This window comes from Equus asinus, chromosome 2, assembly GCF_041296235.1.
Source record: "Equus asinus isolate D_3611 breed Donkey chromosome 2, EquAss-T2T_v2, whole genome shotgun sequence".
NCBI classification, from domain to species: Eukaryota; Metazoa; Chordata; class Mammalia; order Perissodactyla; family Equidae; genus Equus; species Equus asinus.
Window position 1 is genome coordinate 32,255,499 of NC_091791.1, and position 27,801 is coordinate 32,283,299.

Sequence of the window (27,801 nt, forward strand, 5' to 3'; positions counted from 1 at the left end):
CTGTAAGGTGGCTCTCGCAGACAGCCTGGTGTTGGCATCTGTCAGTCGGCAAGACAAAACTCTCAGGCCTCCTTTAGCCCTACTTTTTGAGAGCCAGCCTCTGGCCTTGAAGTGGGTTCATCAGATAAAATATATCCCTGAAGCGGTGTTTGTTCCCCAGCCCCACCCTGAACTTCTTGGGTCAAGGCCAATGTGGTGTGACCGCTAGGAAGCAGGGAGCACCCCATCCCGATCCATCGCTCACCCGGACCTTCAAGAAGCACCTGCGTTGCATGTGGGAATTCGTACGTGTGTGCAGACTAGCAACGCTTTGCACGTGTGTGGTCCTTTGTAGTTTCCAAAACGCTCTCGCATCGACTGCATGTAATTTTCACACAGGCAGGATGTTCTCCGTCTAAACAAAACAAAACCCTAGTGTCTTAAAGTTATTGAAAATTTAATGCCTGGTTTAAAAATTAATTAGCACAAAAGCATACAGAATGAAGAGAAATGTCTGTCCCGCCCCAGATCTCCTGGTCCCCTTCAGATGCAGCTACCGAGACAGCTTCCTGGGGAGACTTCCAGAAATATTCTCTGCACAAAAAACATAGCTGTGCTCGTCTCCACTTCTCTCTCTTCTCTCTCCCCTAAGTGGGAGCATGTCCTGTTCTTCTCCCTCCGTATCAGCACATTTAGAGCTGCCCGTTCATTTTCTCAGCACCAGGCTCTCATTGTATGTTTCATCGAGGGTCATTCAATTGTTTTTAGTATTTTTTGCTTTGAAAAACGTTACTACAAAATAATATCTTTGTCCATCTGACTCTTGCACTTATATTGAGAGGTCTATAGGACAAACTCCTGGAAGTGGAAGTGCTAAGTCAGAATATGTTTTATTTTATGATGGCTGTTGCCATCCAGAAGGGCTGTACCATCCTCACAGCACACGAGAATCTCTGTTTTTCCATACTTTTTTCAGTATTGGGCATTATTAATGTTTTTCATTTTTCCCAATTTGATGGGCTAAAAAAAGCATCTTGTTTTAACTTGTATTTCTTTAATTATGAGTCTGGTTGAGTATCTCTTTTTTTTATTATTATTATTTTTTTTCCCTTTTTCTTCCCGAAGCCCCCTTTTACATAGTTGTATATTCTTAGTTGTGGGTCCTTCTAGTTGTGGCATGTGGGATGCTGCCTCAGCGTGGTTTGATGAGCAGTGCCATGTCCGCACCCAGGATTCAAACCAGCGAAACCCTGGGCTGCCTGCAGCGAAGCGCGCGAACCTAACCACTCCGCCACGGGGCCAGCCCCTGAGCATCTCTTTTTAATGTTTGTAAGGCTTTTTTGTGTTCCTTTTTTTGTTAAACTATCTGTCTGAGTCCTTCCCCCATTTTTTCTATTCCATCTCCATTTTATATAGGAGTATTCTGAAGCTCAAAGAAGTGAGGCCAGTTATCTTAGGTCACACAGCGGGCACATGGCAGAGCTGGGACCCAGTTTTTAGATTCCTAGTTTAGTGGTCCTGTTAGTGCCCAGGCTGCCTCCTTATACAAGGGCTGGACTGTCCTTACCTAGTGCTCCTGGGGGGTGAATGGACCTCATGCTGGGTATTCCTGGGAATCCCATTGCCCTGAGAAGAATGTGGGGGGCCTTTAAGAGTGTTTCCAAAGCTAAGCCCTCTCAGGCTGGAACTTGACTCTTTTTTTTGGAGATGGGGGGAAGATTAGCCCTGAGCTAACATCCCCCGCCAATCCTCCTCCTTTTGCTGAGGAAGACTGGCTCTGAGCTAACATCTGTGCCCGTCTTCCTCTACTTTATATGTGGGACGCCTACCACAGCATGGCTTGATAAGCGGTGCCATGTCTGCACCTGGGATCTGAACCAGTGATCCCCAGGCCGCCAAAGCGGAACATGTGAACTTAACCACTGCGCCACTGGGCCGGCCCCTGGAACTTGACTCTTAAAGTGCTTCCAGGTCCTGTCTCTTTCTGGTAGGCTGGGTGGGCACATGGTGGATGTTTGCTTCTAGAAGGTCAGAGGTTTCTCCCACCAGCCTCCTCAGAGGCCCCTCCCCCCGACAGAGGCTATCCAGCTAGCAATATTGTTTGTACCCGTGAATTATTAATAAGGCATAAAATGGCCTCAGCCTTGGAACAGCAGGGCCCGAGGGAGGGCAGCACCATGCTGAGCGGGAGCACAAGGCTGGAAGGCCCCCATCCCGAGGGCCCAACTTTCCCAAGGCCGGTGGTCCCTTCTGAATGTCAAAAGAATCATAGACCTGGCTCCACTGTCCTGGGGTCGTATCTGGACTTTGAGAGTGTCTCATTTGAGAAAACGCACAGGGACGAGATACCACGAACTTAAGACCACTTTCACTTACATTATTTACGAATTTATAGAGGTTATACATACTCGTTATAAAAATGCAAACATCCCAGAACTGTATCCTGTAGAAAGCGAACTCCGGTGCGGTCTCCCCCGAGGCTTCCACTGCAGGAATGCTTTTAAGGGAGTTTGTTTTTGACTCATCCCCCTGAGTCTACAGACACGCCAAAGGCCCGCTGTTTATTCAGGCGACAGCGCTGAATGGAGCAATGCTGAGGACCCCATGGGATACCTCCTGTGCCGCCTGGGGGCTGGCGAACCTGGCGGAGAACTGAGGCTTTAGGACTTTGCTTTGGCATGTCAATATTTCTTGTGGCTCAGTTACTAAGTGTTAACTCCTCGTGAACAGGGACCCTACACTTGGTTTTTTCTTTGTCTCCAAATGTGCCTGGAGCTGAGCTTGGCACATAGTAGGTGCTTGTTCTGAATGGTCCAGGCATAGTCCAGACGGTCTGGAGAAGTCTGATTGTCTGGGCTCGCCATGGATCGTTATGTTCTTTGCTGAGTGAAGGGCAGTCTCTCCATTTCCCCTCTGCTGGGTGGCTCACACTTTTCCACCTCACGGAAGTTTGGAAGGAATCTGTTCGCTTTGCTGAAGTGTGGCATGCTGATAAAAGATGTCAGGTTTTTAGGGAGAAGCTGCTCAACGTTTGTGACTTTCTGACAATCCTTCGGGGAGGACAGAATGCTGACTTTGGAAGATCATTTCTTGGGGAAGAAAGGAGCAAGGAATGCTGGGAAGAGCATGACCAGCTCTGTGATGTGGGACACATGTCACGCAGTTCCCTGAGCCTCAGTTTCTTTGTCTGTAAAATGGGGATAATAGCAGAACTTATAGAGGTGTTGTTTGGGTTCATTGGAGGGTGTGTGAAGGCACCTGGGGCAGGGCTGGCTTCAACAAACCTTGGCTCCTTTCCCTTCCCCGATTAGGTGGGCTGTTGCATCGTTGACGGGGACCAGAGCTGAAATGTTAGGAGGGCTGGAGGGGGCGAGCCCTGAGATCGAGGCGGATGAAACAAACTTCCGGGAGAGCTGGGGAGCGGGTGAGGCGTGGACTCGGAGACTGTCCGAGGAGCCCAGAAAACGAGGCAGCTGCAGGACTGACTTCCAGAGCAGGGCAGGTTTGCTGGCCTCGCAGAGCAGCTGCAGATAAGGAAATCCCAGGGAGCGTCACAGGCACTCAGTAAACATTTGTTCAACAAATGAGTCACCTGCTGCTTCCCAGGTGGTACCAGCCTCTCTGAGTTCCTCCGCTGTGCCATCCCCCTGCTCACCTCTGGGCTTGCACATGCTGTTCTCTCAGCCCAGGACAAACATCTCCCTGGGGAGATGCACACGCGTGTGTGGGCACTCACATACACACGGGCACACACACACACACATACACATCATCTGGACAGTTTCTGTCATCCTCCGGATCTCAGCTGAGACGCTGCTTCCTCTGCGAAGCCTTCCCTTCTCCTCGTGGGCTGGATGGGGTTTCTCTGCCATGTGCTCCCTTGAGTCACCTCTTCGTAACATGCATCAGGCCTCTGGGTTCTTGTAATGATCTGTTCAGAGTCTGGCTCCTGAAGACTGGGGTACACATCTGTGGTGCTCTCAGTGTCCCCAGTACCTGGCACGGCCCTTGCGACCTAGCAGGTGTTCAGTAAATGTTTCTTGCATGAATGTTCTAAGAATCATCTTCCCTACAGGTTATTGTTCTCTTGAAAACAGGGTTTCACTTGCCTAAAATGGAGCTGTGGGCATCTGTCTACACTCGCCTCCTGATGTGCTAGACCCATCGTCCTTGTGGTTGGTGTCCTTACCTGTGTGGCGGCCTCTCTGGGACGTAGTTGGCTCTTTCCCTGTGAGGGAGGATGGCTCAGTAGACTCTGGAGTCAGGGTGCCTGGGTTCAAATCTTGCTTCTGTAAGTTACTCACTGGGTGACCAAGGGCTCAATCTCTCTGTCCCTTGGTCTCCCTTCTATAAAATGGGTATGACAATTCCCGTAGTTCCCTTCCTTATAAGAGGGTTGTGTGGGTTCACTGAGAAAATCTAGGCATTTAGCAGTTATCACATAGTGAGTGCTCAGTAAGTATAATCCGTCCTTCATATCATTTCACCTGAGTCCACCCTGTGAAGAACCTGGCGCCTGTAAAGCCCCGGGCCTGAGCTGGCCTGTAACGGATCGGGCAGGAACGGGTGGATGAAATGGAGCTCAGCGAAGGATGACCCCTCTGACGGGGCCTGTAGCGGAGGCAGGGGCGAATCAGCGAAAAGGCTGGGGGTGGCCTTGTCGGATCATGCTGCACTCAGCCTGAGGTTTTTGTGGTGTCAGCTGAGGACTTGGGCTCCACTCCTTGAAAATTATGCATTATTTTGGGCAAGCTGCTTCCTCTGTCTGAAGCTCAGTTTCCTCATCTGCAGATGGGTTAATGATGATAACCTCCCAGAATTACTGTGGGGCAAATACAAGGATGTATAAACCGCACCTACACTGGACCTGGCGCATAGTATGGTTCAGTAAGTGCTTAAGAAGAGAAGGATGGTGGGGGTTCTGCACGTGTCTGAAGGGATGGCGGCTCCGAGAGCAGCGGACAGATCCTCTGGTCCTGGTAAGGGACTGTGCCCATCTGAAGAAATGATGGGGATGCCGAATGTGTGCAGCGTGGCTTCACAGGGTGACCCCGCTTATTGTGTAATTATGGAACAACTTGCATAGAAATGAGACGACGGGTCCAGATGGCAGGCCTTCCGTGCTGTTGAGAGGCAGAGCTAATGAACTTAACAAATCACTGATAATTAATTTTCAAAAGCCAGAGGAAACCGGGGAGCCATGACTAGGTCTACAGAAGGAGAGAATGCCGAGGAGTGCCAACTGTCAGCCGGGAGAAAGGCGTGAGATGCTGGCACTTCCAGGCCGCCGAGACGGACGGCTCTGGATGTCTCGTAGTCACCGAGGGGCGGGAGCGGAGAAGGCTTCCGGGGAATATCCTAACAGTCACGACAATATTGGCCGACCTTGACTGAGCTCTTCTCATGCCAGGGACTGTGTTCGTGTTTTTTGGATCGGCTCTCATTTCAGATAGGCAGCTTCCCCCTTGGGCGGGGATGGGAGGAGGAGAGAGAGGACCAGAGTCCAGGGACGGCTGGGAGCCTTCATCTCGGCACTGTGGAGCAGTGAGGCGAAGCGGTAACAATAGGTACTGTTGATGGAGCGTGTGCGTGTACCAGGCACGCTGCCGAGCACGCCTGGGTGTTGGCCACTTAGAATTACGACATCCCAGCCGGGAGGCACTTGCCCCGTGCTCTTAGCGGATGCAAAGCCTGAGAGAACATGGTGCCCGGGAATGACCACGCCTCATTCCGAGCTGCCCGCTGGACACAGTGTGAAGCGTGAGGACTGGGGTCGGGAAAGCTGGGTTTCAGCTCCGTCCTCCGGACCAGTTACTGCACCTGCCTGGAGTTTTGTTTCTTTAGCTCTAAGATGTGAGTGGTGGATTTGAGTCAGCAGGGCACAGATTTTACAGGCAGCAGTCTGTTTATTCACAATAAGTCTCACAGCAAACCCGGTGCTGTAAATGGACACAGGGCAGAGAGGGTGCCTGTCTACTCACTCACTGCCCCTCGGCCTCAGGCTGCTTCCAGAGCCAGCGGGGATGTACTTTGACAGCCGATGATCATCTCAGGGCTTCCTTGGCCCTAATCATCAGAGATTCTGTGACTCCAGCACTCCTGCCCCAAACAGTCACACTGAAATGGTTATAGGGAGTGGGGGGCAGGAGGGGAGGGTGTGGAGAGCTACCTGTGCTAACCGGGGGCCTGGTACACTATCCTCATTTGCTCAATCCTGGGCAGGAGTCTGGCTCTGCACTTGCTAGCTGTGCAATCGTAGGCAACTAGTTTAACCTCTCTGGGCCTCGTCTGGCTCAACTATAAGATGGAGATAAAACTTCATTGGGTTAGCATAAGGATTAAATGTAACGTATGTAAAGTCTTAGTTCCATGCACAGTGCCTAGTAAGGGATCAACTATAAAGGTGACTTATTGATAAGTAATTGTTAAATGGATAGGTCCTTTTGTATATGTATATAAATTTTTTGTTCTTTTGTATGTATGTATGTATATATATATATATATATATAATTTTTTTTTTACTTTCAAGATGATATGAGGAAGAATTTGAAGCCAGGAAGATGTGCCAGCATTGGGCCAGGTGGGAACAAAACGACCCATCTGGCTGATGGGGCTGAAATGTTTGGGCCCTTTTGTCTTTTCGTAGCTGGCTGCTGACTCAGACCAGGCGTCAGCCCTGCCCCTCCCAGCCGCTGCTGGGCCACCTCCCACTTGTCCTCTGGGGGTCAGATGACAAAGCCAGGGAGGATGGGTGAACCCAAGGCGCCGTCTCCGAGTCCTCCCGGACACTCCCAGTGACCTCCACGCGCCGCCCGCCGCACACCACCGTCTGTTCACGGCCCATCAGCCGGCTTTCCCCCTGACTGCGCTCAGATTTGAGCCTTTGTCAATTCACGTCTCCAGATTAATTAGCGAGGCCCCATGTCAGATGCTAACTGAAACCCAGATGTCGGCTTGGTTCCTCTCATCAAATCATTTTGTACCAGTAATTGAAGAACACAGAGGCGGCGGTTCGGCTGGCCAGGAGCGGCTCACTCCCCCTCCCCTTTCCATTAGAGATGGACAGACCGACCCCGCCTCAGAGGATCACGGAAAGGGGATTTGCCTGCCATCTTGTGTGATGATAAAGATGGTGATGAGCCGACCTCCTGACCTTCATGGTGAGGGCGGGCTTCCCCAGAGAAGTCCCTGTGGGTTTACAAGAGGGTGGGAGGGGCGGTGGGGAAGGGGCGCTCTCCCCAGTCTAGGAAGCTGGTCCTCTGGGAGAACAGATGTGAGTCTAGCATGGTGCCTGCCCCCAACGGTCCCCAGTGAGCATCAGTGGTGGGTGCATGGCCCCTTCCAGCTTCTGGGTGATCCTGTGCATGTCTGGGTGAGATGGACAGCTCAGAGCAGAGAGTTACTTCCATTTCTTTCTAAGCCATATGTTGTGAAAGTGTGTGAATACATTTTTTAAAAGCTACCATTATCGAGTGCTTAAAATATCCCAGTCATGGTGGTTAACACCTTACATGTATTATCTCATTTAATCCTTACAGCAACCCTGTAAGGTGAGGACTTTTTATCCCCACTTTTCCAAGGAGGAAATGCTAGCTCAGAGAGGTAAAGTAACTTACCCAAGGTTACACAGCTGGTGTGTGACAGAGCTGAGGTTTGAATCATTCAGCGTGTTGCTCTTGTCTGTTAGGTGGAAGTAGCGGTTGCAGGAGAGACTGGCCGCCTTTTCTTCCTCCTGAAGAAACGTGTGTGCTCCTGGCAGATGAGACGAGCACAGGTTTTGGTTCTAGCTTCGCCTTTCTTGGTTGAACGTCAAAGCCCACAATGACCATTTTAGAGCTGGAGGAGCGCTTTGACGGGTGACACGGGATGACACGGGGTGCTGATCGCCTGTTAGTGTGGCTGGAGTTGGAAGTACGTCCTGCAAGGCTGAAGAAGGCCCTCGACAGCGGGAAGCGGGACCTGAACTCCGTGGCTCGGTGGGAAGCCCAGCCCCACCGCACCGAGAAGTGGAGGGTGGAGTCAAGAAGGCTCTGGATCTTTGGGGAGTTGATGGGCATTCCGAAAATGAGGGTTCAGACGCAGCCACAGTTTACTCAGCCTGTGATCTTGGGCTGTTCATGTCACTGTTTTAAGCCTCAGTTTCCCCATCATCAAAATGGGCCTAAAACCTCCTTACACCCTGGGTCCTTGTGAAGCTACGCTGGGTGTTGTGTGATATGCAGGCCCTCAGGAAATGTTCGGGTGCCCTGATGGGCCAGATGCCTCAACACTTCTGGGTCTAATAAAGCAGCATCTTAGATATGACATTCAAGGCCTTGGGATGGCCATTCTCAACCATTAGAAAGATAAGAACCTGCTTGTTAAAAATGTGGATTCAGAGCCCTTCCTGAGACATTCTAATTCAGAATCTGAGACTGGAGCCAGAAATCTGCCCTTTTTTTTTTTTTTTTTTTTGGTGAGCAAGATTGGCCCTGAGCAAATATCTGTTGCCAATCTTCCTCTTTTGTTTATTTATTTATTTGGCTTGAGGAAGATTGTTGCTAAGTTAACATCCATGCCAATCTTCCTCTATTTTGTATGTGGGATGCTGCTACAGCATGGATTGATGAGTGGTGTGCAGGTCTGTGTCCAGGATGCGAATCGGCAAACCCCAGGCCTCCAAAGCGGAGCATGTGAACTCAACCACTAGGCCCAGGGGCCAGCCCACAAGGTCCCTTTTCTGCTTACAGAGGTTGAGAAACTCAAGGTACCTAATTATTATTATTATTATTATTATTTTTCTCCCCAAAGCCCCAGTACATAGTTGTATATCCTGGTTGTAAGTCCTTCTAGTTCTTCCGTGTGGGACTCCGCCACAGCATGGCTTCATGAGTGGTGTGTAGGTCTACGCCCAGGATCCAAACTGGTGAACCCCAGGCTGCTGAAGCAGAGCAGCAAACTTAACCACTTGGCTGTGGGGCCGGCCCCAGAAATCTGCATTTTGACAGACACCCCTGGGGGTTCTGAAATACGTTCATAGAACTTTCAAATGTCAAGCCAGCAGCGAGCTCAGAGATCTTTTAGGCCCCTTCCCTTCATTTCATAGGGAACGAAAAGGTTAGATTGCAATTCAGAAATGAGTTGCCTTCAAGTAGGGTTGGGAATAGACCTTAGTTCACTGATTTTTCAAAATAGTTGCTGGTAACTGAGGAGCGACCTGCATGAGGGTGATGTGGCCAAAGCCTCATGGCGTTTTTCAGCTTCAGCAACCAGAAACTTGTATAAGTACTTCTCAAATTCTATCCCTCCAATTTGGGCACACCGTCACCAGGTGGCAGTGATGTCCTATAGCCCCTTGAGGGTTAAGTTCCTGGAAATCCACACCCTCATGGGTTTACACCTTGAATAGTCACATTCTTCTTTTTTTTAACACAAAGATAAATAGCTTTATTAAGCTAGCTAAATGCAAGCAAGCATAAATATTGAAGTAGAGTATGTTTAGAGCAAATTTTATAAGCAAATAAATTATTAGAGGCAAGAAGCCATCTTTCCTTATGATTTTTTAATAGATGTTATTTCTCGTCCTTCTCTTCTCTGTATTTGGTTCCTTTTTTACCTACTTAAGTTTTTGCACGTCCCCTTCATGCGCTCGTTCTCAGACCTTCCAGGGTAGCGTTCCTTGATGTCAGAGCCTCTGTAACCTTTTTCCATGTCAAGCGTTTTTCTTTCAAGTCTATCTCTCAGAAGCACAGAGATAAAATTGCATTTGTGTGTGTGTTACCGATTCCATCTTCTCCCTCTGTGAAGTGAGGTATCAGGTGTTTCTACCACCCACGCTAAACACGGATGGGAGGGGAAGAGAGAAAACCAGCATGTGACTGGGGACTGACTGGAGACTAAGTTCCAAGCCAGGCGCTTTCATGTCAGCTTCCGACCAAGTGAAGCAGAGCGTGGTGTCATTTTACAGACAAGTAATCAGCGGGAGGCCAGCAGTGAATCGCAGGTCTTTCTAGTTCTGGAGCCCACCCATCCTCTTGTCTCCATGGTGTGCGGGTCATGGAGGGGACGTGGGCTGCCAGATGCTCCCCCACCTTTACCAAGGAAGCCCAGATGTCCTAGGGTGGGCTGGGCCTGGTGGCAGGCTCTCGGCAGGCACCCTGCCTCCCCCACCCCTTTGCAGCTCCTGGGCCCTCCCCTGGCCTGCACAGGAGAGGAGGCAGGAACACCTGGGCCCGTCCCCCTGGGGAGCCCGACTGCTACCGCAGCTGCTCCCCTGGCATTCTTCAAAGTGTTAATTGGGCAGGGCGCCCAGCCCCTGGCCCCACTGTCTCCAGAAATGAACGAGGCCAAGGAGACAAGCCTCATTGCCTGCCATGCGTCAAGGAGCTAGGACATGCTCCTGCTCAGCAGACTGCAGAGAGAGTCCAGGAGGCCTGGCCAGGCCTGTGGAAGGTGGGCACCCCCTTGTCAGGGGCCTCCACTCTTCCTGCCTCTGTAAGGTGGGAAAGGGGTGCTGATCCGAGGCCTCAGCACAGATAGGGAGGAGGACCCTGGAATGCGCTTGCAGTGGGCTTCCAACAGTTCAGGAAGGCCGTCCTCTCCAGTGAGGAAGAGGAAGTGGTGTGGTGTGGTGATTAACCATTATTTCTCCTCCTCCTTCTTGTTCATCACCATCATCATCATCATCATAGAAGACTATTACTCAGTACCTGCCCTGACCCAGGCCAGCTAATGTCTCTCTCTATACGTTATTTCATTGTATTCTTGCAAGAGCCCTGTGAGGTATGTTTTGTTGATTCTTTTTTCACATTAAAGCTCAGAGAGGTCAGGCAGTTTGCCCAAGGGCACACAGCAGGTGAGTTGACACAGTCAAGGCTTGTATGCAGGTGTGACTCCAGAGCCTACCCTTGGTCCACTCCGCCATGTCCCCTGTACTCTGCCTGACAAGGACGGAGCCCTCGACCTTACGGCAAGGCTTCCTTTTCCCCAGCTGCCCCTTAGTCCTTGTGGGAGGAGTATATGTTTCCTTAGTTTGCAGAAGACTTGGAATCTGACACAGGCTTCCTCTCTGAGCCTGGAAGGAAGGGCAGAGAAATACTGTTTCTCTAGTGCCCTGGGAGGTCGGGATGGTTCATCAGTGGGAACTGGATTTCTAGAGAAGGACCCAGCACACCCAGGTGCCCAGTGATGGGCTGGGCTCCACACACCTCACCTGCAGAGAAAGTTTGCCAAATGCACGAGCACACAGCATCGACCTGTGAGGGGTCAGTGAAGAGACTGGACGGGTTTGAGCCAATGAAGAGAAGGCTGGGGGTGGTCCCCGGAGCTGCTGCGAGCTCTGAAGAAAGGGGTCAAGTACGGGAGGGAGTGGCTCACTCCACGTTCTCCAGAAGTGGGACCCGCACTGGGCAGACTTCAGGTCACTTCTAAAGCAGAAGGGCCTGAGAGTGGATGCCAGCCCTCTGGTGGTAGTGAGCACCTTGGCCCTGGGCATGTGCAAGCAGCACGTGGGTGGGCAGCCCATAAACCAGCCTCGCAGGGAAGCCAGGAAGGGGCTCCTGAGCTGGGCCAGCCCCACATTCTGTCATCCATGCATTTCCTCCCAGGCCAAATGGCCTCAGCTGTTTGCTGAGCACCTGCTCTGTGACCGGGTATCCGATGGTGACGACACGGACAGGGTCCCCGTTCTCAGGCAGCATGTGGCTAAGGCTCTCGCATGTAGCAGCAGAACCTTCAAACAGGAGATGCCATTTATCAGGTGCCTCCTATGTGCTGAGGGGTTTATATACTTGGTCTTATTTAATCCTCTCAACAACCTTATGAGGTTGGAATTATTTTCTCCATTTTACAGAGGAGAAAACTGAGAGTCAGAGAAGCCAAGGGTTGGCGTAAGATCCCACAGCTCAGGAGGGCTCAGAGGAGGCTGGGAAGACGAGCTGCCTTGGGACTCTTCCTGTGGCTCCAGGTGTCCCGGGCCTTTGAGGTCCTTCTTGGGAAGACTTGGGAGTGGGCAATCATGATTCTCCCTCTGTTTCTGGGCTCACTCAGGCCCCCTGTAGGCTGAGTTGTCCCCCTTGGGCAGACCCCAGAGTTGGTGCTTCTGAGGTAGACACCCCCCAGCTCCCAGCCCTAATGTACCCTATGCCCAGCCCCGTTTATTCTGGGGGGGACTCGGGGCCTCCTTGGCTGCCCCACGTTGGCCCTGAGGGTTGGGGTGAATTGTTGTTCTCACTCATCCCTTTGGTCTCCTGGCTTATAACACGGCCGCTGTGGACAGTCGCCCGGTGAAGTGGTCAGAAACTGGGCAGACGATGCTCCTTTGCTGGGTCACTCATCTCCACTTCCTGCCCTGCTGGGGAGGTGCTGTGTCCTGAAGGCCTGGGAGAGGTGGGAGTGGCCACGGGCAGCACCAAGGGTCCAGCAGGTGGGGGGGTGGGGGGGTGGGGGCTGTCCTCCTCCTGGCCTCCCCCCGACTCCCCTGCCCTACCTGGGGCCAGTGAGACTCTTCACACATCTGTGGGAAAGTCTTTGGACCAGGTCAGGCCACCCTGGGGACAACCCATGAAACCCACCTTAAAAATCCTAAAAGGGAAATTTTCAGAAAAATCGATTTAGATGGAAAATCCTTTGAAATTGCAAGGGGCTGTACAAAATCTAAGATGTTGTCATTAGTGCATCTTTGCAGATGGTTTAAAAAAAAAACTCTCAGGGACACAAAAATGACCTCTGAAAGTTGTTGTTGCTTCCCAAGATGCTTTTCAGGTCTAATGTCCTCTGATTTCCAGATTCTGAGAATATTCAATGGTTTATTCAAAAAGTTAATCACAGGTCGTGGACTTTGGAGTCAGACAGGCATGGGGGACGGCTGGCGTGATTCTGTTCCTGTCGCTGGCTTTCCTAGAGCTCAGTTCCTCCTCTGTGAAAGGGGGGGCACAGTGCCTCACCGTGTGGTTCTGAGGATTAAGTCAGATAATGCTGTGGAGGCTCAGCACAGGCTGGCACATACGCGTGAACGTGGATCGTCTATCCTGGCCCACTGTTGTTTGATGTGGCCCTGGGATTTGAGATGCTAGTGACAACACGCATTTATTTATAGCGAGCTCTGAGTTCATGTCTATCCAGCCTACAGGCTGGGGATGCAGAAAGGGGAGCTCGAGGTCTGTAGGGAGAACAGAGCAGAAAACGGAGAGAGCTGGTGTGGAGCGCTGGGTACCAGGGGGCCTGGCGGTGATGCTCGGCGAAGCTCCCTGGAGGAGGAGGCACCACTCTGGGCTCTGAGCATCCAGGAGGCATTAGCCAGGGCAGGAGAGAGGTGAAGAGAGGAAGGGCAGAGGGAACGGCCTGTGCAAGGGCAGGCAGCGAGAAGGAGCACGATGCATCCGAGAACCTGCGGGCAGAACTGAGCCTTCGGGTCAGGATGTGGGTGTGAGCTGCGAGTGGGAAGATGGGAGCTTGGGGAGTTCGGCCAGGACGTGTCACTCTGCTGAGGGGTTTGGATTTCATCCTGAAAGTGATGGGGAGCCTCTGGCAGAGAAGCACGAGTTCCCTCACAAACATAGCATCCTGTGGTCCCTGAGCGCCCAAGTCTTATTTTCACGGTGTGTTAAATTAATGACGATGAGTGAGGGGTGGTGGGCCATCTGGATACGGATGTGAGCGCAGATGTGTGTGTGTTCATGGAAACGAGCGAACGTTCCCAGGTGAGCCACAGCCTACTCCCGCAGAAAAAGCCCTGTTTGTCTGACGCCAGGCACTTCAGAGAATAGGCCTTATCAAAGCAAAGCATTTGCTTATAAATATTTATAAATATATGTTGGATTGAATTGCGCTTTGGTTCATTCACCATTTATGTCTATAAATATTTGAGCGGCTGCTTGGCATTGTGGAAAGACGCAGTCTTTGCTGGCGTGGACACACAGGGTGCATTTGGTTTCCCACTGAGTGGCAGGACCAGCTTGGTGACCCTGGCCTTGTCCCTTCACCGTACTTTCCATGGCAGTAATGACACCTGTCTTGCACAGATGAGAATTAGAATAATCTATATGAGGAGTCTAGCCTGTGCTGATGACACGATGGGCCCTCAGTTATTACTGTTATTTGTCTCTGTGGTTTTCAATAACCAGAACTCTCAGCAGGCAGGACGTTAGTGGTCATCCGGTTTGGCTTCAGCAGAATTGTGGCTCCTCAGAATTCCAGCCCCTTTTTGCCTTCAGATGCCCCTACCGGTATTATTGCCAGCCCTCTTTTTGAAAATACTTTTTTAAGTGAATTCTTGATAACACGAAAGGATATTTATAATGTGTTATAAGTAAGGTATATGTTAGTGGCGGAGCAGAATAATGAGATGAGTATCCATGAATTTACCACCTAATTCAAGCAAAAGAGCGTCACAGGGCTGCTGGATGGCCCCTGCCCCTCCCTGGTCCCCTCCCCACCCCAACCACAGCAACAGAGGGAACTACCAGACTTATTTTCATGTTTGTTATTTCCTTTGTAGTATAATTACATGTATATGTAAGCATTTGTTTAAGTTTTGCTTATTCTCTAACTTTTATAAAAGGAACCAAACTGTGTACATTCTTCGGCAATATGGTTTGTTTTTATAACTCAGCCTTATGTTCCTGAAATTCGTCCGTGATGATGTGGGTGGCTGTGGCTTGTGCATTATCACCATGGTATAGAGTTCTCACAATGTATCCATTTTCTTGCCAGTGCACATTTGGATTGTTTCCAGGTTTTTTGGCTGCAAACGATGCTGCTGGGAACATCCTGAGGCGTGCTTCCGGGTGCCCGTTTGGGAGCGTTTCTTAGGTGAATACCTGGGAGTGGGCTTGCCAGGTAATGGGCACGTGCATCGTCAACTTTACTGGCTCTTACAAACTGTTTTACAAAATGGTTGTACCAGTTTGTGCATCCCTTTTCCCCCGTGCCCTTCTCAAGGCTCTCAGGAGAGTCTGTCACCATGACTGTTTCGACCATGCCCTGAGTGAGGGCTGACTGGTCCTGTGTATGGTTATGGGCCATGGAATTGTCTGTGCCTTCTCCATGGGCGTGACCCCCTGTCAGGCAGAGAATGAGCCAACAAATATTTCACAAGGAAAAGCCGGTTTCAGTGGTTGTTGGATGGACTGTGGGTCAATGGATAAGTGATGGACGCTTTTCTGTGCTTCATTTGGGCCAGTCTGGGAGGTCAGTAGCTGTCTGAACTAATCCTGCTTGGATGGGTATCTGAGTTAACCGGGCTGAGCACAATGTTCTCTCCCCTCAAATTCTGGCCCATCTGGGCTCATGGGGATCTGCAAGAGGAGAGGAGGCCAAAGGTTTCTCCATCTCTTCCCGAGCAGGGAGGGCCGGGCTGTGTCTGAACGCCGGCACAGGTTGTCTGCGGCAGGTTTGTTGGCGATGTTTCTCTTTAATGTGCTACAGAAGGAAAATGAGAGACGACTGATCAAGCACAAAAGCTGTGGGGATCGCACATGCCAGATCCGCCCCGAAACCCTCCTCTGTGCTGGGGCTCCCGCACGTGCCACTCAGGGAGCTCATGGCAGCGCCCGTCCAATATTGACTTTGAAATGTTAATTTCCACACTCCATCCTTTCATGCCTCCCTCTCTGTGTGACAAGGCTGACGTGTGAGGCGGGAAGACGGCCGAGTTGGAGAGGAGATGCAGGGAGCAGCAGGGGCCCACAGCTTCTCACTGGGAAGGGTCCCTGCCAGGATGTTTCCAGAACCTTCTTCTGATCAGGGCCCTGAGTGGGAAGGCACTTCTCCCCCAGCATCTCAGAGGTGATCCTCCTTCCATTCTGCTTTCTTCCTTTAAGTCACTCTTGAGAGAGTGGCTGTGACTGCAAATGGCCTCAGGGTGCTCACTGTTTATTATTGATAGTAATGCCAGCATTATTATTACTAAAATGACAGAACCTGTTGTGTTTATTGAGATTTACCGTGTGCCGGGTACTGTGCTAAACTCCTTAGAAACATCCTCTCATTTACTCCTTGCAACAACACTGTGAGGTTGTCATTTTTATCTCAGGTTTACAGATGAGGAAACTGAGGCACAGGGAGGTTAAATGATTTGGTTAAAGTGACAAAGTGGCAGAGGTGGGATGTAAACCCAGGCAGCCAAGGAGAGCCCACGCTCTTACCGCTGCTTTCTCCCTTCCAGAAAGTGCTTCACGCAGGCACCTGCCGGGAGCTGATACATCCCCCCAGGGGACTGTTGTGGAGGGGCGGGGTGGGTGGAGAGAAGAGGAGGAGGGTGGGAGTCAGGAGGACTTCCCCAAGGAGGCGTCTCCCGGGCAGATGGGGGAGGAGGGCAGTGCCTGGAGGCAGGAAGGATCTGGCACAGGGTGCCTCAGTTAGACTCCTTGTTTCCTCCCAGACCAGAGCCTCAGCTTTGCCCTCTCTTCACGCAGCGACCTCTGCCCTGTCCTCATACTAGTGACCCTCAGGCAGGGGGCCTTTCTCCTCCTCTTCCCTGTGGGTGAAATGGGCAGGGAATGTGGGAGGGTGCACAGGGCCCCCTCTGAGTGGGCTGGCACCTTGCTGCCCTCAGCCCTGGCTCTGCTTTATCCCTCCCAGGGGGCTCCCCGCCTCCACCAGCCCACCCACTCTTAGCCGGGCTGGCAGCACATGGGCGGGCGAGGTCTCCCAGACTTTGGGGGAGCCCAGCAGGTTGGGGGCCTGAGCTTCCCCAGCCAAGCCTTGGAGGAGGCTCCCTGTCCGTGTCCTGGCTATTTCCTTAATTTTCTTCATTAGTATTTCCTGCCATCCTTGCATCCTCCTCTCTGGGCAGTGAAGAGCCATGTCTGGAGAGCGGGCACTGATCCATGACCAAATGGGCTTCAAAGGCAAGGGAATCAGCAGACTTTGGGTCCTGTGTGGTCCAGTTAGGATGTGAGGTGCCCAGAGGGAAGGGAGACCCGAGCTGCCTTGCCCTCCCTGGGGAAAGACCAGGGTTTCATTTTAACAGAGGAGGCCCAGACCAAGTAGAGTTAACATAATGCGACAGCTTCGCATTTTGAAACACACGGCCACTGGCATTTCATTCACCCTCAGAGCAGCAGCGTGGCCTGAGGGCAGGGATGAGCATCTCCAGTAGCAGCGAGCACTTTCCCCCTGATGTCCCTTGCTGTTCTTTGTTTCTGACACCTTCCTGATGGTGTCACTGCCTTGTACCTTTTCTGGCTTCGGCCTGTGTCCTTGGCAATCCCCCTGGAGGACTCTCGGGGCTGCCTCTGGCGTTATAGCTGATGGCTCAGAGTCGCTGCTGTTCAAAAAGTTCAGGCTGTTCCCCGCTCGTATGGATTCCCCAGGATGACTGTGTGCGCTGACATTTATCAGCTGCTCTTCTGCAGGTTTCTGTGGCCCTGAGAGATCTTTCTGACGCATATCCCAGCAGACGTGGCATTTCTCTCCCCAAGAATATTCTGTCTGTTAGTCCCTCGGCAGCCGTTCCGTTCCGCGGGCAGCCCTCCTCTGGCTCCATTATCAAAAGGTGAACTCCCGGGCCCCGGCCCTCTCTGGAGCTCTGGCCTCTTCGCCCAGGGGTGGAGCCACACAGCTCAAAGGTCAGAGCCTGGGGGTGACCCCTGGTTGCGGTTTCACTTCTTGTGAATCTGCCTCTTTAACCTCGGTTTCCTTGTTTACAAATCAAGGGGGAAGTAAACCTGCCTCACAGGGTTCTCGTGGGGATTAAATGCAATGGCAGGTGCACCGTGCCCAGCAATAAACACTCAATACCCTCCTTTGGGGTCAGGCAGACCTGAGTTTGAAACAGATGACGCCTGAGCAGGGGCTCGAATGATGATACCAGGGCCGGATTCATTCATTCATCCATCCATCCATTCATTCTCTCTCTGCCTCCTTCCCTTAATCTCTTCCATCTCAACCCCATTCTCAGCACTTTCTCCATTCATGTTCCACAGTGGCTACAGAGGCGCCAGCCTTTAGCTCCAAGTCCACCAGGAAAGAATGTTAGCCTCTGTCCCCAAAGTCTCATACCATCATATTGACTTTGATGGGTTCTGTGGCCATTTCCAACTGATCATCATGACCAGGGAAATAATGGGGTGGCCCCAGAGCTGGGAGTGGAGTCCTGTCCACCTGACCACAAGAACAGAGTGGTCAACAAAACAAAACAACTGAGGTTATCGCTGGGAACTAGGGTGAGCAGCTGCTGCAGACAGCAAGAAGACAGAAGCGCCACCACTGGAAGTCCATGGAAGGTGCCACTGTGGGACCTGGGACCCAACTGAGTGTGCCTCTGGCAAAGGCCTGGCTGCCGGCCGCCTCTCTGGCTGGCTGCCTGTCTGCTGGGTTCTTGGCCCTGAGCAGGGACTAGCCTGGTGAAATGGCTTGAGAGAGAGGAGCCAGAGCGTCCCCAAGAGGCCAGGGGAACAGCAGTTCATAAGTCCTGGCCCCATTTGCACCATGAGCTCCTTAATTCAGACCCTCCGGAGGCTGCTCTGTGATCCTGTGATTTGTCTGCATCAGGCTAAGCAGTCATCTAGAAGATTCTGACCCCCGTTCGATCTGGCATCTCTTCTGCCTGCTTCAGAAAACCACATGGGGTTCAGTGCTCTTTAATGTGTCTTCTGTGAAGACGGGGTGGTGAGTTACATCCCCCACCCTCCTCCCACCTCGGTCCCTGGAGGCCTCTGTGAGGTGGGTAAAGGGCTCCCCGCTGCTGACTTTGCAAGGACAGCCTCAGTGCCTTCTCGTCTGGTTCGTGCCTGGTGGCTGCTCCAGGACCTCCCGGTGTGTGAAGGATGCCCTTTCTCCAGATGTGAGGATGTGAATGTGGCCGCGCCGCCACGCTGGGCTTTTGTGTGTGTGTGGTGTTGGGCGTCTCCTCCTCCTCTTTGTCGTGGCTGTTTTTATCTTGTGAGATACCTGCATCTATGCTCACAGAGGGGCTCAAGCCTTTGGGCTTAACCTGGACGGAACTGAGCAGTCATTAGATTCGTCTGTTGAGTTTCTCGATGTGAAAGAAGAGGAATGCCACCCCTTCCATTTATAATTGCACGGGCCCCGTGGACAGGCTGGGAGAGACCAACACTGCCCCCTCACAGCTTGGCTGAGTCTTAGCTGGGTCTCTGCCAAGTGGATGGGGGCAAATAGGGACTGTGCGTTTATTGTGTTATTCCGCTCATTTTCATAACGGCTTATTTGGTGCCTTGGCCAGGCCCTGCAGAGGAGCTTCATAAGTCACTTCCTCACAGGTGGCAATGGGGGCCAGAGGTGGGGTTCGGTAGGGGATGAGACCAACAACAAGGATGAGAAAGTCCATGAGTGGCACGGTGTGCTTGGCTAAGAGTGGACATATGACATCCATCTGGGGGTGCATGATGGAAGCCTTCATGGAGGAGGTGGCCTTTGAGATGGGTGTGACTTTGGGTAGGATGATAGGAGGTGCTGAAAGAAGAGGGCCTCTAGGAGGAAGGGAATTGCACAGGCGAAAGTGAAGAAGAGGGAAGATATGCAGGTTTAGGGAGAACGAGTCTGGAGGGGGCACGTGTGTTGGGGTGGTGACTAGAAGGGTGCATTGGACCTTGTTATAGAGGGGCTTGAATCTCAGACGGAATGATCTGGGGCCCCTCAGTAGGTAGAGGGGTGTTGCTGAGGGCTTTGAGTGGTGTGTGCATTTGCATATGCGGGGTGACCAGATAGAAGTCCAGGGGGTGGTGTATAACAACGGCTAATGTTAAATGAGCACTTACTCTGTGGAAAGTACTGTCCGTAGTGCCTTAAGTGCATCGTCTTCTAAATCCAAGTTGCTGTTCTGTTCAGATCCCTCTGATGGCTTCCTGCTTCCTTCAGTGTGGCATCCAAAATCCATACCCTCCTACCTCTCTCTCCCTTCCCACTCCAGTCACCCTGATGTCTTTGCTCTTCCTGGAACCACCGTGCATGCTCCTGCCTCAGGACCTTTGCACTGGTCATCCCCTCTGCCTAGAATACTCTTTCTTCCAGATACCCACATGGCTTGCTCCCTCCTTCCTTTAGTAGCCAAGAATGGCTGGAGCCTGCTTGAATGTGAGCCGTCCATGTAGCCCCCACTGTGCACACCCCCTGTCGGTTGTGACTGGGTGACAAACGTTTAGGGGTTGTGTGAGGTTTTTTCCGGCTTTATTTTTAATGGTGTCTTTGTCAGAAAGAACTTCAGTCCCAGAGGGTTCATTAATCGAGGGCGTTGCACTTTGTGAATAAATCACTGTCTGGCTTGGTTTGGAAATCACATTGTGTTCTGTTCAAATGTGCTAAAATGGATGTTTAGAAGAGAAGAGTATGATTGTTATAAAAATTAAGCAGTTTGGGGAGAGAGCTGGAGGCTTGTGAAAATCGTTACCGAGGGGCCTTGGAAGTGGTTACTAAGGAGACCAGTGGCGCCTTCCTTTTTGGTTACCTGGTGGGGGTTGCTTGGAAGCTGCTGCTGGGAACAAGAGTGTGGGGGGCTTTTGGCGGGTCCTTGGCGTCCACTCCGGTGCAGCTTCGTCTGTCCTGCTGCAGGGAGAGAGGAAGCGGCAGATGCCTGTTTGGATCTTGGGAGAGGCCGGAACCCCCACCTTACAGCAGCAGAAACGAGGAGAGGATCTCACTCTCCATCTCCTCCTTCCTCCAGCCGATGCAGCGCTTGTGCCCACCCTTGCTGAGCAGTGACCGTTTGGGAGCTCCTTGCCCACGGTCCTTCCATGTACTAAGGCCAAGCCGCTGTCCTGGGATGTGCAACCACTGCTCACCCGGCCCGGGTCTGCCCCCTGAGGATATTGGGAGGAACAGTCAGTCTCCTCACTCCCCCAGTTCACAGTCCCAGCTGTTACTGCTAACAGCACCTGCCAGGGACCCAGCCAGTGCCCACTGTTTACACCCAGGATCTCCTCGCGTCCTGACATCGCAGTGCGTTGCGGAAATGCATCCTGGAGACCTTAGCGGACTTGCGGCAGATCCCAGAGCTAGCAAATGAAGAGCAGGCATGCAGACCCAGGTCTGGACTCCCCAGACACTATGTAGAGCAGCTTCCTAACTTGGTGGCTGGCTGCATCATGACGTCTCACCCTGGAGCGCGACAAGCTTGCCATCCTCTGAAACTCAGAACCTCTCCCCCTGTGCTGTGTCTGAGCCCAGCTGTTCCCATCCTCTCCTGTGTGAGAGCAGAGCAATGGTGGCACCATGTCACACCTACCCTGAGATGGACAGTCTGGGATGGTCTCTGATGATGTACAGAGCATTGGCCTCTCTCCAAGGTCATCAGCTTTGGGTGTCCCCACAGTGTCCTAGACCAGTGCCTCCCAAGCTTGAATGTGCATCGGAATCACCCGTGGGTCTTGTGTCACTGCAGCTCCTGATCCAGCAGGTCCAGGAGGGGCTTGAGATTCTGCTTTTCCGACAAGCCCCCAGTGAGGTGGACGCTGCTGGTCCACAGCCCATGCGGTGAGAGGCACAGGTTGAACCCACTGGAACCAGAACACCTTGAGGGCAGGCTCACAACTCAGGCAGGCGCAGTGAGTGTTTGCCGAGATCCTCGATGCTCCAGAATTTAATGATAGTCCAGGCCAGTTTTAACGGTCATCAGACTGAGTCCCAGATAGACTTAGTCTTACTGGCTGTGACTCAAGGGGTGTTGTGACTCAAGCACCCCAGAAATGCAAAGTCATAGCCACCCCCAGAGCAGGGCTGGTGCTGCGTGGTGCTGGGCGCTGTTCGGCGGCTCGTGGTCAGTCTAGCCGCCAGCCCAGGCTGTTGTCCGAGGCCAGGAAGCCTGTGTGGTGTGTCCCCATGTTGCATGGCTATAAGAGGAGAGCAGGGTCTGAACCCACAGCTTACTGCCTGCAAAGCCCTGTGATGCTGTAGTGCTTCCCAACAGCATGGCGGGCAGAGGGGATGGAAGGAGCACCAGCTAACCAGCTGGGTGACTCTAGAGAAGTCACTTGACCTCTCTGGGCTTTTTACATCTGTCAGAAGAGAGAGTTGAACTAGGTCATGTTTAAATTCTCTTCCAGATCTTATTCCTTTGAATGTGTACTCTCAGGGATTTCACTGGCTCCTTTGGATGGTGAGAGAAACTTCCAGAAGGGGAGATGGAAGTACAGCCTTGTGCTCTCAGAGAGGCTGTCCCGGAGAAGGGGAGAAGCAGTGCTTGGGGTGTCCTGGGAGGAGAGCGCCAATCAAACAGCGGAGGATGCGGGAAGCCTCCCTCTCTTATTTTCTCCAGCTGCTCCATCTGGGTCCCAAACTGGAATCTCCATCACTCTCTCCCGCCTGAAGCTGGTTTGCTTTTTGAGGCTTCCTCATGTTCCTTTTGTGTTTACCCATCCCCCATAGCTCTGCACAGCCGCCACAGCCCTCATGGGGGCACTGGCGACATTACGGCCCCTACTGCTGGCAGGGTGGAGTGCAGGTTCCTTGGACCACACAGAGGTCCCCTCCCTCGTCATCTCCTGCTCCTGCAGGTTGGGCAGAGCATGCCCGGGGGCCCAAACCAGCCTGTGTCTGTCTGTCCCTTTAAACATGTGGCACACCTTTCTTTTCCTCCCTCTAAGCAGATTTTCCGCTTCGGCCTCCTCCTCCCTCCCCAACGGGCCCTGTGGCTTCCCCGCTGTGGCAGTGGCCCAGAGAGGGGTAGGGGGAGCCTCCTTGTTAGCGCGCAGCAGTAGTTTCTCACTGACACTGTTTAGAACTGCCTCTGCATAGTGGTAATGAAAAGTGGACTGACTTTTCTTCTTATTTTCATAAATGAATACTGTGTTATTTATTTTGTTATTTTAAAGATTCTATTCTTGCTTTACAGACAATGCGCTCCTTTTGGCTACGCTCAGCCGAGCTGACCCCACTGCCCCTCCCTGTGCCCCACTAGGCTGAGGGTCCCCTCACCCACCCCTTGCCTGTCCGGTCGCAGCTCAGTGGCTTGTGAAGGGACATATTTGTGTCGAGCTTGTTTCTGAGCCAGAGTCTCTGTGCTGCCTCAATCCGAGAGCCGGGAGGAAGAGCTCCCCGACGCTGGAGCGCTCCCGATACAAACCGAGCGACATGATGTCACTTGGGGAGGATGCCTGGATTCAAATACTGTGTCTTATAGAATGATGGAAGTGAGAAAATGGGTTCTCTGGCCACACTCTAAGTATATATTGTCAGAGGAATTTAAATACAGATAAGACGTTTAATTATTAAGTGGCTTTTCAATGCAAGGCTCAAATGGAGCTGTCTAATTAGCTGTCAGTTCCGTCAGAGCTCTGACTAGGGTGCCCCGGCCGCTTCTCTCCTGATTTCCACAAATAAATTCCATTTCATGGCAACCAGACACTGCAGGGCCCCCTCGGGGTCTACTGCCTCCCCCAGGCGGGAAGTTGCCGTGGTTCCCCTCTCCTTCCGGGACCGCCTGTCCCCACACCTGGGTCAGGGCAGCTGCCCAGGGACCATCAAACTGGACTTGCTTAAAAGGAAAAGTGAAGGAAAAGATTGGAAGCGACCCTACCCCCAAATACCTAACACCTGTGTCCATGTGTGCGCAGACAGAGGGCCAGGGCCCGGCCACAGGCAGAGGTGGAAATGGGTGAGCCAGCGGCAGCCAGAGACAGACAGATGGACACCTGACCAGACGCACAACAGATCCAGTAACTTCTGGCCCCTACCCCTGGAGAATCTCATTCCCTTTGTGCAACTTTTGCTTTTGGGAACTCCCAGGTGGCAGTGGCCCCATCGGCTGTTCTTGAACCTGCTGCTCTGGGGGGCCCGTGTGCCGTGCTCGCTCCCAAGCCCTGTGGGGACATCTCACGCCCTCCTGTGACTCAAGCCTTCGCTCTCCGCTGAGACTCCCAAATCCAGGCTGCTGGCCCCGACTCCTCTCCTTAGCCCTATCTCTCACTCCCAGGTAGCCTCATGGAGATGCAGTCACAGCGCCTCCCAGGACCTCCCGCCAGCTCCGTGTTTCTTTAATGTTAGTTATGACAGCTGATGGCGGGTGGGACTGTGAGCCAGGCACTGGGCTGAGCACTTCATGCACATGGGCTTGTGCAGCCCTTCAGCAGAGCCACCTGGGCATCTAGTATTATTCCTGTTTCATCGCCCGGGAACTGGGGACAAGAGGGGCTAAGTGTCTTGCCCAGGCCCCCTCGGCCAGACTGCCTACAGAGCTCATGCTCACGGGCCACGTTGATCTACCTCTCCGGATACTTTTCACATCTGGGAGAAGCCAGTTCCTCCAAGTTGGGATCCCCATCACTAGCGCTTTAAGGAGTGGTGTGGCTTCCCAAGTGGTCCCACCTCCCTCCTTTGCCCTTTCCCCCTTCCAGCCATCCTTTTGGGGCACCAGGCATCATCTTCCTAAGGCATCATGGATCTGGTCGGTTTCATTTTCAAAACTCTGCAGGGGTCCTCATGCTGTTGGCTCAAGTCCGCCTTCCTCACGGTGGCTTTCAAGGGCCCCTTGGCACCAGGCTCCTTCCAAGCTGGCTTCTCCCCACATGCCATGAGGGCAGCCAGGCTTTTCAGCCCCACCACATGCTCAGGACTGTCTTTCTGAATCTGCCCTCTCCTCTAGAGGCCCTCACCTCGCATCCTGATGAGCTCCCAGGCTCTCAGCCCAGGGGTGTTCTTCTCTCTGATGTCCCCTCAATCATCGGGTCATTTGGGTAGCCCTATCAGTGAGTGCTGAGAGGCTGTTAAGTGCTTGACCTACTCACTCACTCATGGTCTGTCTCTCACTCAGGGACTGTCTCTCTCAGAGAATGTCTCTCTCAGGTCCTGTCTCTCTCAGGTCCTGTGTCTCTCAGGCTCTGTCTCTGAGGGTCTGTCTTTTTCAGGTACTGTCTCTCTCAGGGTCTGTCTCTCTCAAGTCCTGTCTCTCTCAGGTCCTGTCTCTCTCAGGTCCTGTGTCTCTCAGGGTCAGTCTCTCTCAGGTCCTGTCTCTCTCAGGTCCTGTCTCTCTCAGGTCCTGTGTCTCTCAGAGTCTGTCTCTCTCAGGTCCTGTCTCCCTCCGGTCCTGTCTCTCTCCGGGTCTGAGGTGGTAGAGTTGGCCTCATTGTTAAGACTTAGGTTCTAGACTCAGAATATCGGATTGGAAACCTGGCCCCTGCCTCCTAGCCGTGCGACCACCTGTGGTCCAAGCGGCCACCATCTAAGCCTCCCTCCCCAGCTCTGACCTGGGGCCGCAGTAGCACTGAGCTGTAGGGCTTCTGTGAAGGTGACATGTGATGATGTGTAGCACAGAGAGAGTTCTGGAACTCTTAGCCATTGGTATTGTCACTGTTACTGTTTCTCAGTGCCAGGCTGTGAGCTCCCTGAGGGCCTGGCCCGTGGCTGCATGCACGCTGCGCCCCTCACACTGTCTGGCCGCTGTTTTTTATGTGGAAGGCCCTGGGGAGTCGTTGTCCCAGCTGTGACAGTTCAAGGCTGTTGGTTTTGCCGACGCTTGATAGCTGGCAGCGTGATCGGAATTTTGCAAACCGAGCCATCAGCTGGGCTCCTGATTCTCTTGGCATGTTCGTATCAGAACGGTGACATTAACCAAGTCATTAGGCTGGTGATCACAGCTGTGTGTGTGGAAGTGGAGGGCAGTCAGTGCACTGAACAAGCCAACCGCGGCCTGCTACCTCTCTCCATAGGAAATGGCAGCGAAGGACGAGGCGAGTGGCTGCCCATGGACAGGGTACATGGCTGGCAAAGGCCTTTCCTGGATGCTGGAAACAAGAGAAGTGTAGTGATTTGCCTAAAGTGCAGTGGATTGCAGACCAGACCGTATAGCCAAGTGCTGCAAGATTGCAAAGTAATCGTAAATGATCAGAGTGGGGTGAATCAGGGAAGACTTCCTGGAGGGGGCTCCTTGAGATGGATGGGGCTTTTTATTATTTTAAGATCTCTTTCAAAAATTTTAGATTGTTTGCTTTCGTGTTAGTATCCATCTAGTCAAGGCAAGACATCTGTGATAAAGAAACCAACAAGAAATCTAGACGGTGGGTGTTCTTTCTGTGCTTTAATAGCTAATTTCTCCTCCCAACGGAAGCGTTATGTCACCCTGATTCTTACCTCTAAACCCCACCCCGCCTCCACCATCTTAATGAACTGACATTTTCGTGTATTGAGTTGGAAATGCTTTCTCTGTAAAAATTATTGCCTCTTTGACCCAGGAGTACATTATTTGGTGGTCCCCGAGACCTTCTACAACTGGAGTTTCAAAACGAATCAGACACGTTCTCGTGAACTCTGACCCTGCTGAGCAGACATAAAACACCACCACGAATTTCTTCGGAGGCAGAGCAGCGTCAGGCGCTCCGTGCTCTCCCCTCTTTTCTTGCCGAGGCGCAGCAGTTCCGTAGCTTGAAGGATGAGAAGCGGTGGCAGCATTTGACGTCTGATGGGCAGGAGGAGGGAGGTCCTGGGGGAGACGACCGGCTGTGGACACGGCCGGCGGGGCGCTGGCGTGAGCAGGGGGCCAGCACCTGCCTCTGCTGGGGGCCTGGTGCTGCCTCTTCTCATCTCGTCCTCCCAGGAAGCGTCTGAGGACGGGGAGGGTCACCCCTGTGTTAGAGATGAGAAAGCGGGAGCTCTGGATCTTCCAGAACTCAAGAGAGGACAGGAAGCTGTAAGCTCAGCAGAGCCATGGTTGGGCGGTTTCTGTTTGTCTAAATGAGAAGGCTGCCCAGGAGCGGCCTGTTGGTGGCTCTCATTAAATACGCAACTAAATGGGATTTAATTTTTCTGCCTCTGTAAGTCTTTTCACATCCGTGCCTTTCTAAATCACACCACGTGTCCTGATTCTTGGGGGAGAAAATGTGGTGGTGAGAACAAGAAGCCGCTGGCTGCTGGGGGCCGGGCTGTGGGGGTGGGGGCTCTGCGCCTCCCCCGTCTCCCGGTCAGGCTGCGGCTGGTGGGCTGTGCCCAGGCAGGTGATGAGACAGCTCCGAAAGAGGCAGGAGCCCCGAGCCGCTGACATTTCCTTCCCAGCCCCTCCTGCTCCGCGAAGCCTTTTTAGCTTGGCTGCTGGAAGCTTCAAACTGATAATGATGAGGGAGTGTAAATGTCAGCGGGATCCTAGTTTCAATCAGAGCTGTTAAAAATAAGCTTGGCAAGCCAGCTCTGCCAGAGGTGAGCCCAGAGAGCAGTGGGGAGGGCCGGAGGAGTGGGGGGACCCTGTGAGACGAGGGTGATGGTGTGGGGGCTGGGACCGATGACGGCAAGATATCAAGGCTGGTTTCTGGCAAGTGGTGAGTTGGGGTGGGAAGCAGAGATGGATGTGGAGGAAATACTTGTTTTCTTTTCTCAGCTGTTCTGTGATTTTAAAAAAAGTGACATCTCAAATTTTGTTTGGAAAGGGAAAAGCAGAAGACAGCTGGCTGGGTCCCTGGGCTCTGTCCGCAGCTGGCTGTTTTGTCTGCTGGGCTGAAATGCTAACGGGTGCCAGAGTGGAGCAGGAGGGGCCAGCTGCCAGCCGCACTCCGGGCGAGGGATTCTCTCTGCTTGATTGTTGGGGAGGTGCCAAAGCACCAGGCCGGGTCCAGGAGGGACCTCTGGGCTTGTCGGAAATCCAGACCCACCCCAGACTCTCCAAGTCAGAATCTTCATGGGAACAAGTCTCCAGGGGATGGTGTGCACATTACAGCTTGAGAGGCACTGCCTTAGAGGTGATCGGCAGGACCTTTTTTTTGCAGGTGGGGACACTGAGGCCCAGAGTGGCAGAGGGACTCCCCCAAGGTCACCCAGCTAGTGCAGAAAACAAAGGCCTCGGCCTCTGAATCAGAGTCCGGAGCATTCTTCCCCATCAGCGTCACATCCATTATGGTGCCCAGTACAAATGCAAGTTCAACAAGTACCGCGTCACTTCTCTTCCTGCCAAGGCGCGGTGGCTCG

The 27,801-nt window shown here is 52.6% G+C and overlaps 1 protein-coding gene and 1 long non-coding RNA gene across 2 annotated transcripts in view; both read left to right on the forward strand.

Moving 5' to 3' along the window:
- SLIT1 (slit guidance ligand 1) overlaps positions 1–27,801 on the forward strand; it is a 184,006-nt gene that overhangs the window by 65,519 nt on the left and 90,686 nt on the right. The window lies entirely within an intron of this gene.
- Positions 5,651–9,741, forward strand: LOC139044592 (uncharacterized). Its single transcript, XR_011501659.1, has 3 exons — positions 5,651–5,832; positions 6,509–7,139; positions 7,667–9,741. It is a non-coding gene; the product is annotated as an uncharacterized lncRNA (long non-coding RNA).